Source organism: Aegilops tauschii, chromosome 6 (assembly GCF_002575655.3).
Source record: "Aegilops tauschii subsp. strangulata cultivar AL8/78 chromosome 6, Aet v6.0, whole genome shotgun sequence".
Taxonomy (NCBI): Eukaryota; Viridiplantae; Streptophyta; class Magnoliopsida; order Poales; family Poaceae; genus Aegilops; species Aegilops tauschii.
In genome coordinates, this window is record NC_053040.3 from 199,381,624 (window position 1) to 199,394,400 (window position 12,777).

Sequence of the window (12,777 nt, forward strand, 5' to 3'; positions counted from 1 at the left end):
AGCCTCAATGTTTCTTTGCAGTTGTGGCTCAAAACCAATCTGGACTGCCCTTGCAAAAGTAGACCCGGCACTCTTTAATCCGAATGGCATGCGGCTAAAATAGTACGGACCACATGGGGTGATGAATGAGATCTTCTCTTCGTCTTCCTTGGACACGAAGATTTGATGATACCCAGAGTATGCATCCAGAAAGGAGAGCAAATCACAACCTGAAGTGGAATCCACAATCTGAATGATGCGTGGCAAGGGAAATGGGTCCTTCGGGTAAGCCTTGTTGAGATCCGTGAAATCTATGCAAAGCCTCAATTTCCCCTTAGCCTTGCGAACAACCACTACATTTGCTAACCATGTTAGATGTAGCACTCCTCTGACCAAACCAGCTGCCTCAAGCTTTTTAATCTCCTCTACAATGAACTGCTGCATCTCCAAGGCCTGCTTCCAAACTTTCTGCTTGACAGGTCGGGCGTGTGGGCAGACAGCTAGGTGGTGCTCGATTACCTCCTTGGGAACATCAGGGATATCAGATGGTTGCGAGGAAAACACAATGATATTCTCCCGCGGGAAGGCAACGACTGCGCTTTCCTATTTGTCATCAAGGGTGGCGCTGATAGTGAAGGTACGATCAATGCCAACCAGCCCTGTCGGGACCTTCTTCACTTGTGGTGCAGCAACCTTGGATCTTTTGCTGCTGGAACTCTCCGACAAATCATCAACAGGCGCAGTGCACTCCAGAGAGGTACGCTTCCCGGATTCCTTGCCAGTGTCCCTACTATCCTTCTTCTTTCCTCTATTCTCCTTGGTGGGAACTGTTGCTGCCGCTGCCTCTGCCGCGACTGCGTCCCGGTACATCTTGTCCATGCAAATGAGTGTGTCCTTCTCATCTGACGGGATGGAAATGACTCCTACGGGTCCGGGCATCTTCAAGGTGTTGTAGGCATAGTGGGATGTCGCCATCAATTTAGCCAGGGCTGGGCGTCTTCCCATTGTACGGCATGGGGAGGTCGACCACATCGAAAACAATCTTCTCAGTCCGATAGTTCAGCTCCCCTCCAAATGTCATTGGCAATGTGATCTTTCCCTTAGGATGAGTCATGACGGGTTAACTCCTTGAAACATGTCGGTGACCTTTAGCTCTTCTTCTGCTATCTAAAGTTTGCTGATGACCTTTGGGGAAATCATATTCAACCCGGCCCCGCCGTCCACCAACATCTTTGTGACCTTGAGGTTGCGAATTGTTGGAGAGACCAACAATGGCAAACATCCTACCGCAGTGGTGCCGTCGGGATGGTCCTCTTTGTCAAAGATGATGGGCGTGCGTGACCATTTGAGTGGTTTTCGGGCCTCTCGCACTGGTTCCACGGTCTTGACCTCACGTGCCCACCATTTGAGTTGGCGGTGAGAGGAGTGCAGGGATGCACCCCCGTCAATGCACAGGGCATCAGTGGCCTTCTGGAACTCCTGCTCACTGGTTTCCTCTTCATCTCCTCTATCACTCTCATCATCGAAGCTTCCTTCTCTCGACCCCTGGCGGGTTTTCCTTGGTTCCAGAAGGGTTTGCCGGGGCGATTTGCTTCACCGCCTCGATCCTTACCGCCAACGGTATTCTGACCTTTTTCCCTATCACGCTTCTCATATTCTGCCCTCTGCTTCTTGACAAGCTGCTCAACCTGATGACACTCTTGAAGATCGTGGCCCTTGGTCCGATGAATTTTGCAGTATGGCTCGTTGCCTTTCCCAACCTTCTCGGCAGCCGCAGCCTCCCGACAGTCAGTGCACACGCCAGCCTCCTTGCCGAGAGTTTCGGCTTTATCCTTCTTTCCGGTACTAGGTGTGCCCGATACTTCGACGGTCATCACTGCCTTATCCTTGCGCTTCTTGCTCTTCTTCTGACTGGTGGATTCGTCGTCATCCTCTGAGTTGACATTGACGCAATCCTCTTCATCAGGTAGTTTCCTTCCTTCCTCCATCCGAGCACACTTGTCCACCAAGGTGTAACAGCTCCTTCACAGTCTTGGGAAACCGCATGTTCATCTTGGAACAAATCCTGCGATTGCGCACATTGGACTAGAAGGCAGCTATCACAGCTGCTGGATGGATATTCAGGATGTTCCTGTGGACTCTGCTGAATCTCTGCATGTACTTCCGGAGAGTCCCTCCTTCTTTCTGTTGGAGAAGCAGCAAGTCGCTGGGCCGCCCAGGTTCTTGACGGCCGCCAGTGAAGGCGCCAATGAACTCATGGCACAGATCAGCCCTTGACGAAATGGAGCACTCCGGCAGGTGCATTAGCCAAGACCTCACATTGGACTTGAGAACCAAAGGGAAGTAGTTGGCAAACACATTCTCATCTCTTCCCCCGGCAACCTGAACAACGATGGTGTAGATGCTCAGAAACACTTCCGGGTTTAGCCTCCCATGATACTTCTCGGGTATCTCTGGCTTGAACGTGCGGATGGATGGCCAATGGACTTGCCGCAGCTCAAGAGTAAAGGCAGGGCACCCAACCTCGAAAGGTAGGCACCCACCAATCTCAAGCGCAGGCTCGTCAACATCGGGACCGTTGCACCCATTGGCCCGGCGGTGGTTGTCACGGCGTCGCTCGATGACGACACGCGCGTCTCCTCTCCGCCTGTCCTCCGGGGCTCGCCGTTGGCCTGGATGCGCTCAAGGGTCAGAAGAGGCCATCAAAACGTCATCAGGTTCTTGATTCTGCCGCGCTCGCACTGCTTGCCGTGGCGGGGACTGCACCGTGGGGTGGCCCCTTCGGTACGACTAGCAGCGCGGGCCGTCGTCGTTGCTTTGGTAGGCCATGGCGGGCCAGCTTGCTGTGAGCCCCCAGCCTCGGCGAAATCGAACAGACTCTGGATGGTGGCGCGTCACTCGTCCATCTGCTCGGCCGCCGGTGGAAACCGCAGTAGTAGCTGAGCCCGCGCCATAGCCTCCGTAGCAGTGCTTGGCATGGGTGATGATGATGTGGACCGCACCGTCAGCAGTGACAGCACCACGTCCTTCCTGCTACGAGGTGGCCACTTGGATGGCATGGTGACGTGGTGAAGGCACTTGAGGGCCAACGGCTCCATTGGACGCAGCAACCTGGTCGACTCGCCTCGGGGGAGGTGCGCGCTCTGCGATCGCTCCCACGGTGGGGGCGGTCGGGGGGGGCGGCGGTTCGCCTCGGGCTCAGTACCACTGTTGTGGCTGTGCCCATCGGCGAGAGGAAGGGGTGTGGATGGAGTAACCCCTCCACCCGTACCTCGTGGAGCATGGCCATCAGGGTGTTGCTGATGTTGCTCTCCTCTGGTGTCTCCTGCTCCTGCTTCAACTGCAGGGGAGGTGGTGACGGCGCCGCCTGCTCCAACCACATCCCCAGCAGTGCTCATATCGTGCGCCTCTGCATCCCCCGTGGCGTTGGTGGCCGTGGGCGGTGGAGCCTTTGAGTTGGACGGGTGAGCTGTAGCGCCGGCTTTCTTCTTGAGCTCCATGGTCGATGGCGCCGTCGAAGATGAAGATGGTGATGAAGATGACGCGCTGCTCACACTTTCATGTTCGTGCAAGTGACCCCCCTACCTGGCGCGCCAAAGATGTCGCGGGAAACCACGGCCACCTATGGGACCAAGGGTCCCTTGCTGGTTCGGCAGGGGGATGTCACGTTGCACAGAGAGTAGAAGAGTGTGGGGCAGCACGACAGAGATCACACAGGCAGTTTTACCCAGGTTCAGGCCGCCGTGAGGCGTAAAACCTTACTCCTGCTTTGGTGAATTGATGGTGGAAAAATGGTGGTGCTCGTAGCCCGTTTTCCCAGCAGGATTGCTTCAGGGTGAGAACGGCTATGCGCGTATGAATGTGTGGGTGTCCAACCTTCTAACCCTTTCTACAGTTGCCATGGGCCTCCTTTTATAGATTAAGGGGTCACCACAATGGCAATTTAGTCATTATGCACTGATAAGATAGCAAACAGTGCTATCATACCTATTTCTACAGGCTGACAGGGCGCATTATGTGCGCCGCTCAACGTCACATTGTCGCTTGCCCGGCAAGCCTTGCGGGGCTGTTTTGCCAGCTTCACGCCTACTTTCTTGACACGTCGCAGGACAGGTGTCGTCTGTACGTATTTCTTGTAGAAAGAGGCTGCATGTGGTGAATGGCTGTCACTTAGTCACTTTGCGGCTTGACACCGCACTGATCGACGACGTGCGTCGTGGTGAGGTGGTTTCGCCTCCGCGAGTCCCGGCAGGCCCTGTTGGGGTGTCTTGGGGGTTTTCTTCCGGGGCAACCCCGTCCTCGCCGGGCTCACATGCCCGGCATGGGAGCCTTTTCTCCTGGTGGTGTCTTGATTCTCTGGTTTGGTCTTGGTCCTCTTGATCTGCATGTTGGTCCTTCAAAAATCCTGATCCTTTGCACTTTGGCCTGATCTTGGTGTTGTAATCTTGCCCTCATGCCTGTGGACCCAGGGTTTGTTGCACCGACAACATGTATCAAGTTTTGGGTTAGTACAATTCTAGCATGAATAATAAACATTTATCATGATATAAGGAAATATAATATCAAGTTTATTATTGCCTCTAGGGCATTTCCTTCACCTAGTGACAAGCATTAAGCATAGCAAAGTCATAGCAACATCAATCTTAGAACATAGTGGATACTAGGGATCAAACCCTAACAAAACTAACTCGATTACAAGGTAAATCTCATCCAACCCGTCACCGTCCAGCAATCCTACGATGGGATTACTTATGCACGGAGGTGAGCTCATGAAATTGGTGATGGAGCACGGCTGATGATGACGATGGCGACGATTTCCCCTCTTCGTTGCCCAAAACGGACTCCGGATCTGCCCTCCTCGGGAAGAACGGGAGGTGGCGGCGGCTCTGTATCGTAAAACGCGATGAATCCTTCTCTCTGATTTTTTTCTCCCCGAACGTGAATATATGGAGTTGGAGTTGAGGTCGGTGGAGCTTTGTGGGACCCACAAGACAGGGGGCGCACCCAGGGGGTAGGGCGCGCCCCCACCCTTCTGGGCAAGGTGTGGGTCCCCTTTGGTTGATTCTTTCGCCAATATTTTTTATTTATTCGAAAAGTATTCTCCGTGAAGTTTCAGGTCATTCCGAGAACTTTTATTTCTGCACAAAAGTAACACCATGGCAATTCTGCTGAAAGCAGCGTCAGTCCAGGTCAGTTCCATTCAAATCATGCAAATTAGAGTCCAAAACAAGGGCAAAAGAGTTTGGCAAAGTAGATACGATGGAGACGTATCAGCTGCCTCGGCCCCCACGGCCACTTCCATGAGTGGGGTTCTTGCCGCGGCAACTGGAACCGGTGCGGACCGCCAACTGAGGGCGCCCGCGTCCCCCAGGGAGCGCCGCAGGCGTAGCAACAGACTTGCGGGGGCAGCCGCGCCCCCTCTTAGGCTGCGGCAGCTCCAGCCCCTCTTGCGGTGCCTTACCTTTCTCGGCGGCTGTGAACCTCCCACGGGCGCCATGGCTGCTGCGACAAGGGTTGGAAACGGAGAGGCGAGAAGACATAGATGGGCTGAGGGCTCCGTCCCCTTCGCCATTTTATAAGCAATCGAGAGGGCCAGCAGCGCCTCTTTTCCTTCAGAGCAATGATGGCCCAGTGGCGTGCGCCAAGCTTTATGTCAGCTTGGGCAGTTGCCGAGGTGTCATGGGGAAGTGGGGGCATCCATACCTAGTCGTGCGCCACGCGTGGAGCCTAGCCCACAGGCGGTTAGGGCCCGCGTCACTTCGCCCTTCGCTCTTAAGCAAGGGCGAACGCGTTGTGGGCCCGAGGGCTACTTTAGGGGTTCTGGGACCAGGAGTACCCAGACCCCTCTTCCTACGGCCCAGCACGTGGCTCCACCAATGGCCTGGTGCAGCCCAGCATCAGCACTTCACGAGCAAGACCCTCGCGAGGCAAACTATGCCAAGGCCTCTGATGGAGCGGCCCCTCGAGGCTGCCTCCAGAGGAGTGCACATCCCTAGGCTCGCGCCCACCTCGCGAGGCGTGCAGTGACATGAGCCATGACGACCGAAGCCAGGAGGGTGCCAGCAGGCGCAGGCATGGACAGTTTCCCCTTTGGTGCTAAGGACGCAAGGACGTATGCGGGTTCCTAAGGAATCCCCCAAAGGTTACCATTCCGGTGCAACAAGACCAAGACAATAGGCTCAGAAGGACGGAAGTCATCACCGAGCCCACCAACGCGTCACGACCAGAAGCTTTGCAAGCGAAGTCCACCTTTAGTCATGATATGGTGTACTCTTTTCCCCCTTTGAATTTGGCCACTGTGGTATCCCTTCCCGCCTAAACAATGAGGGACGAGGACCGGGGCCAGTATAAATATAGGCTAGACTCCACCATAGAGAGGGATCCGATCCCATCCGATCCATTCACCCCTCGAGCCCTCTAGAGGCAGCTCACCCTTGTACTAGTTCATCCTCAACCTCCTCGCGAGGCAATCCACCACAAAGCAGGAGTAAGGTTTTACAACGCAAGGTGGCCCAAACCTGGGTAAATCTCCGTGTACGATCCCTCTTCCACCTTGCTCGAACACGACGGGGCAACGTTGTGAGATAGTGAGTGGCAAGCGGTGGCGTAGCGGAGTTCTTCGTGTGCACCTCAGAGTTCAAACCTTTCTTTGGATCTGCGGAGCCCCGATTCCGACAAGGAGAAGGACTCCATGGCTGACCTCGCAGCTACCATCATTGACCCCTACTACACCAACATGAAAGAAGACGTGGATGCGACAGACCTGAAAACGTGGGAGGTACCTCTCAATCTAGCCTACATCACCTGCGCGACCAAGGACGCGTATGCTTGCTACGACATGTACAGCTGGATCTCGGACATGAGGGCGTGTCTGATTCCTATAACCGAGGAGTACACTGACAGCTGTAGCGTCATGACCAAGCATGCCAGGAAGATCTAGATGGTGCACTTTGTCTGTTTAAGCACCTTTATCATCTGAGTGTTTCATGCATTAGGCTATTTGTCGCAATTATCTGTTTTATCTGAAATATTTTGTCTAAGAACCCATTAACATGTTTTCCTTTTATTTTTTGACTGGCTATTTGCTTATGTACTACTCCCTCCGTCCGGAAATACTTGTAGGAGGAATGGATGTATCTAGGCATATTTTAGTTCTAGATACATCCATTTTTGTCCATTTCTTCGAGAAGTATTTGTGGACGGAGGGAGTACTATGTAACTAGTTTATTGGGCTGTCGTGTTTCCTTTTCTTAAGGTCCAGTAGGTGTCAACTGGGCCGTGGCTACCTCGCGCAGGTTTCTTTTCTTAGGACATCCATGACCCACAACATGATTATGGGGATCCAGCAGGTGTATCATTTTTCCAGTGTTGTTTTTTTCTTTCTGCTATGGCGGTGCCTCAGTGACCCATCCTAGCCTATGGCGGCCAGGCCATCCCTCGACTCCCCCACATCTTGTTTTATTCTTTGGCGGCGCCAGCTCCACCAGCCTACCATGCACCCGTAAAAGTCAACCGCCATATTCCCCTCTGTTTGTGTTCCCTAGTTCCGGTTGGTTCCAGTCTAAGGTCTCGATGTCGTCCTCCGCCTTGGTTGTAACGCCCACGATGCGGCTATATCTCCCACGTGTCGAGGCACGACTTAGAGGCATAACCGCATTGTGGTTTTGTCGCAAAAGGGTCATCTTCACACAATCCCATGTAATGAACAAGAATGGGATAAAGAGTTGGCTTACAATCGCCACTTCACACAATACATAAATATAATCCATACATCATCCAAAATACACACATAGACCGACTACGGTCAAGATCCAAATGAAAATAAGATAACCCCAAATGCTAGATCCCCGATCGTCCCAACTGGGCTCCACTACTGATCATCAGGAAAAGACACATAGTAACAACCACGTTCCTCATCGAACTCCCACTTGAGATCGATCCCATCATCTGCACTGGCATCGTCGGCACCTGCAACTGTTTTGGTAGAATCTGTGAGTCACGAGGACTCAGCAATCTCACACCCGCGAGATCAAGACTATTTAAGCTTATAGGAAAAGGATGGTGTAATGAGGTGGAGCTGCAGCGGGCACTAAGCAAATATGGTGGCTAACAAACGCAAATGAGAGCGAGAAGAGAAGCAACGGAACGGTCGTCATCTAGTAATGACCAAGAAGTGATCCTGAACTCCTACTTACGTCATTCATAACTCAAACCGTGTTCACTTCCCGGACTCCGCCGAGAAGAGACCATCACGGCTACACACACAGTTGATGTATTTTAATTGGGTCAAGTGTCAAGTTCTCTACAACCGGACATTAACAAATTCCCATCTGCCTCATAACCGCGGGCACGGCTTTCGAAAGATAATACCCTGCAGGGGTGTCCCAACTTAGCCCATCATAAGCTCTCACGGTCAACGAAGGATAAACCTTCTCCCGGAAAGACCCGATCAGTCTCGGAATCCCGGTTTACAAGACATTTCGACAATGGTAAAACAAGACCAGCAAAGCCGCCCGAATGTGCCGACAAATCCCGATAGGAGCTGCACATATCTCGTTCTCAGGGCACACCGGATAAGCGAAGCGTACAGGTGCCAACATAACCCAAGTTGCCAAGGGACGGTCACGCACAGTGCTCTAGTTTGGACCAGCACTCATAGGAACACTGGCCCGGGGGTTAAAATAAGATGACCCTCGGGCTCGCGAAAACCCGGGGGAAAAAGGCTTAGGACGCAAATGGTAAAACCAAAGTTGGACCTTGCTGGAGGAGTTTTATTCAAGGCGAACTGTCAAGGGGGTCCCATAAATCACCCAACCACGTAAGGAACGCAAACTCAAGGAACATAATACCGGTAAGACAGAAGCTAGGGCGCCAAGAGTGGAACAAAACACAGGCATAAGGCCGAGCCTTCCACCCTTTACCAAAAATATAGATGCATTAATTAAATAAGAGGTATTGTGATATCCCAACATATCCATGTTCCGACATGGAACAAACTTCAACTTCACCTGCAACTAGCAACGCTATAAGAAGGGCTGAGCAAAGCGGAAACTTAGCCAAACAACGGTTTGGTAGGAAAGGATGGTTAGGGGCTGACATGGCAATATGGGAGGCATGATATAGCAAGTGGTAGGTAGCGCAGCATGGCAATAGAGCGAACAACTAGCAAAGCAAAGATAGAAGTGATTTCGAGGGGTGGTCATCTTGCCTGCAAGGTTCTCAGAGTTGTCGAAAGCTTGATCCTCGTAAGCGTACTCGACAGGTTCCTCGTTCATGAACTCGTCTCCCGGCTCTACCCAAGACAAGAACACAAGCAAACGGAACCACAATCAATCACGAGAAATGCACAAGCAACATGATGCAAAGCATGTATGATATGCGAGATATGATATGCGATGCATATGCGTGCTCCGGAAGGAAAATGATGAACATGGCAGTAACTTGGCAAACCAAGCATGCCACTGGAAAGGTGAGATGATTTCGGTCGAAATCGATATAAAGATCACCGGAAACGGATGCACGGTTTGCAAATGGCAAGCAAAACAAGAATGACACGAATCTGCGATTAACAGCATGATAGCACTTAAAATGCAACAAGTAACAATGCTACAGCACTCCAACATAGCAACAAAGCATATGAAAGTAATCTACAGGAGATGCTTGACAAAAGATGAACACTGAGCTATGGCTAGATCACAACATATCAAGCTCAAACAAGTATGGCAAAAGTGCAAAAGATAACAGGTTCACAGACTTGGTGAAAAACTGGACATGGCAGAAAACAGCATCAGGTAGCAATGTTCAGAGCATGCAATCAACATGCTACAGGAACTTAACATAGCAAAACAAGGCATGGCAGTGTTCTACTAAATGCAAATGATAAAAGTCCCTTACTGACCATAAGCCAAAAGGTAACAGAAGATATGATGGCAAGCATGTAAACATAGCAAGTTTCGTTATCAGGTTTCAGACTTGGCAGAAAACAGAGCATGGCAGAAATAATAATATGAAGGCATCTTGGTGAGCTTGATGCACTCACCACAAAGCAATGCATGACAAAACAAGCATATCTACAGCAAGATGGCATGTTTAAGAAGCTATCCATGGCAAGAAAAAAAGCATATCATGTATGGATCCACTACAACAAGTTTGGCAAAAATGAATATCATCTTAAGAATCTGCCAGAAATATTTTATAGCAAAAGTAGAGCAAGATTGAGTCATGCTATGGCACTCCAAAATTGCCAAAAATGGCATGAATGGATCAATTACAACAATATCTACAAAACATTCTTACTGAACATCTCCAAAATATGCATGGATCTCTCTGTAGCATCAAGTTTACATGGCAACAAAATAACAGCAGACAAAGACTTGGAGAAATTACAAAGTCCCTGAAATCAGAAACATTACGGAGCCTAGTTTGCATGCTTGTGCTAGTCACCACAGAGATCACAAAAATACATGGCATACACCACTGGAAAGATGGCATGGCATACAACAAAACACTTGTAGAGCTCATGCCCATAAGATGCACATATTAAAAGATACAAAAATGACAAATCTACAAGTTCTGCTAAGAACCAGCAGATAACAGCAACTAGCACTCTTGCACCAGAGATTTGGGCATCAAGATGGCCTCTAATGAACATAGTGCGATGGAACAAAATGTAGGGCATCATGAGACGAACAATTCGACATATTAGACGCATGAAACGGAGCTACATGCAGAGAGTTATGCCATGCTGAACAGGGGTACATAATGTGAAAATGCAAAAAAAACTTGGAAAAAATTCGGGGTTCGGGAAAGTCAACGCACTGTGCGATCTCACTGGATCTGGATCGCCGGAGTTCGAGGCTCGCCGGAGAAGTGGTGGCGCGGCGGCCGGAGACGAAGGGGAAGGAGAGGAGCTCGGGCGTCGCGGGACACGGCGGAGGAGGCCGGAGGGGGTACCGGAACGGCGGCACTCGGGCGCGGCGGCGGTGGTCGACGCCGAGGTCGGCGGCGGGGCGGCGCCGGCGGGCGGGCGGCGGAGAGGCCGCGGCGGCGCGGGCGAGGTGCGGCGGCGGCGCACGGGAGCGGGGGAGGCGCGCGGACCCGCGGGGTCGGCGGCGGGACTGGCGGGCCGCGGCGGCGGAGCGGGGACGGCTGCCACGTGTCAACGCGCGAGTGGCTGCGGGCTTTGTCCGGCGGCGGCTGGACGCGTCCGGCCGCGGAGAGGAAGGTGGTTAGGGTTTCGTCTGCGAAAGTATACGGGAGGTCTCACATATTTATAGGTAGAGGGAGCTAGGAGAGTCCAAATGAGGTGCGGTTTTCGCCCACACGATCGTGATCGAACGACCTAGAGCATGGAAGAGAGTTTGGTGGGTTTTGGGCTGGTTTTGAGGGGGGTTTTGCTGCAACACACAAATGGACTTTGCGGTTACCCGGTTAACCGTTGGAATACCAAACGACCTCCAAATGGAACGAAACTTGACCTGTGGTCTCCCGGTAGTATACCAAGGCCACTTGACAAGCCTCGGTCCATTCCGAGAATGTTAGACACCCGCTCACGAAAGAAAACAAGAGGGGTGCATCGGAGCAGATGAGAGCGCCGGATTGCAAAACGGACAACGGGGAAAATGCTCGGATGCATGAGACGAACACGTATGCAAATGCAATGCACATGATGACATGATATGAAATGCATGACTTGAACAAAATGCAAAACGACAAACAAAACCCGACCACGGAGGGAATATCATAACACATAGCCAAAAATGGCAAGAGTTGGAGTTACAAATATGGAAAGTTACATCCGGGGTGTTACATTGGTGCTCTCGCTGCAGCGCCGCCATCTGTCGTTCTCAACATGGTGAACAAATGAGAGGAATCGGGAGGTGACTGTACGTGGAGAGGCTGACAGTCCGAGCCCACCAGGTCCATGACATAGGTTTTGTTGTATAACATATGCATCCCATCGTACAAACACAGTTGATCCAGCAGGTTTCAACATTTTTTTTGGTCCAACACGTATCAAGCGGCCTCCCGGCCGATCTTGTTTTATAACATCAGCAGCCAAACTTATGTTTGTTTTTCAGGACAACGCATAGCTCAGTCCTATTTTTCTATAAGAATGCCAAACTAAACCTCTGTTTTCCCTTCTATAATAGTATATATGTTTATATTTTATTTTATTACATATATATATTTGAAACAACCTAAGGTTCCGGTTTGACTTGTCCTTCGTCCATCCTTTGTATAGACTTCCTCACTTCCTTTATTTTTCTTTTTTATTAATCCTATCTCTAATTTTTCTCCCACTTTCTTTTTCGAGGTAATCTGATTTTTCTCCCACTAGTTTTCCCTAGAACCAACTCAATTGTCCCACGTCCTGCCTAAAAGATAATAATACCCCACGTCTTATTAACTCGTCAAATTAAAATAATATCTTATTTCGTAAGTCGATAAGTTCTAACAAAATAATAATAGTAATAGTTTAACAATAAGCTGGCAAGTTAATCCCTGGTGATTGAGTACATAAGCTTGCTAAGATTTTACTAACCAATGCAGTAATAGACGTGCAATCACGGTTGGGAAACATTGAATGGAAAACAAAAAAATTCTACACACACGCAAGATCTATCCACGGAGATGCATAGCAATGAGGGGGAGAGTGTGTATACGTACCCTCGTAGACCGTAAGCGGAAGCGTTTCACAACGCGGTTGATGTAGTCGAACTTCTTCGTGCTTCAACCGATCAAGTACCAAACGCACGGCACCTCCGTGTCCTGCACACATTCAGCTCAGTGACGTCC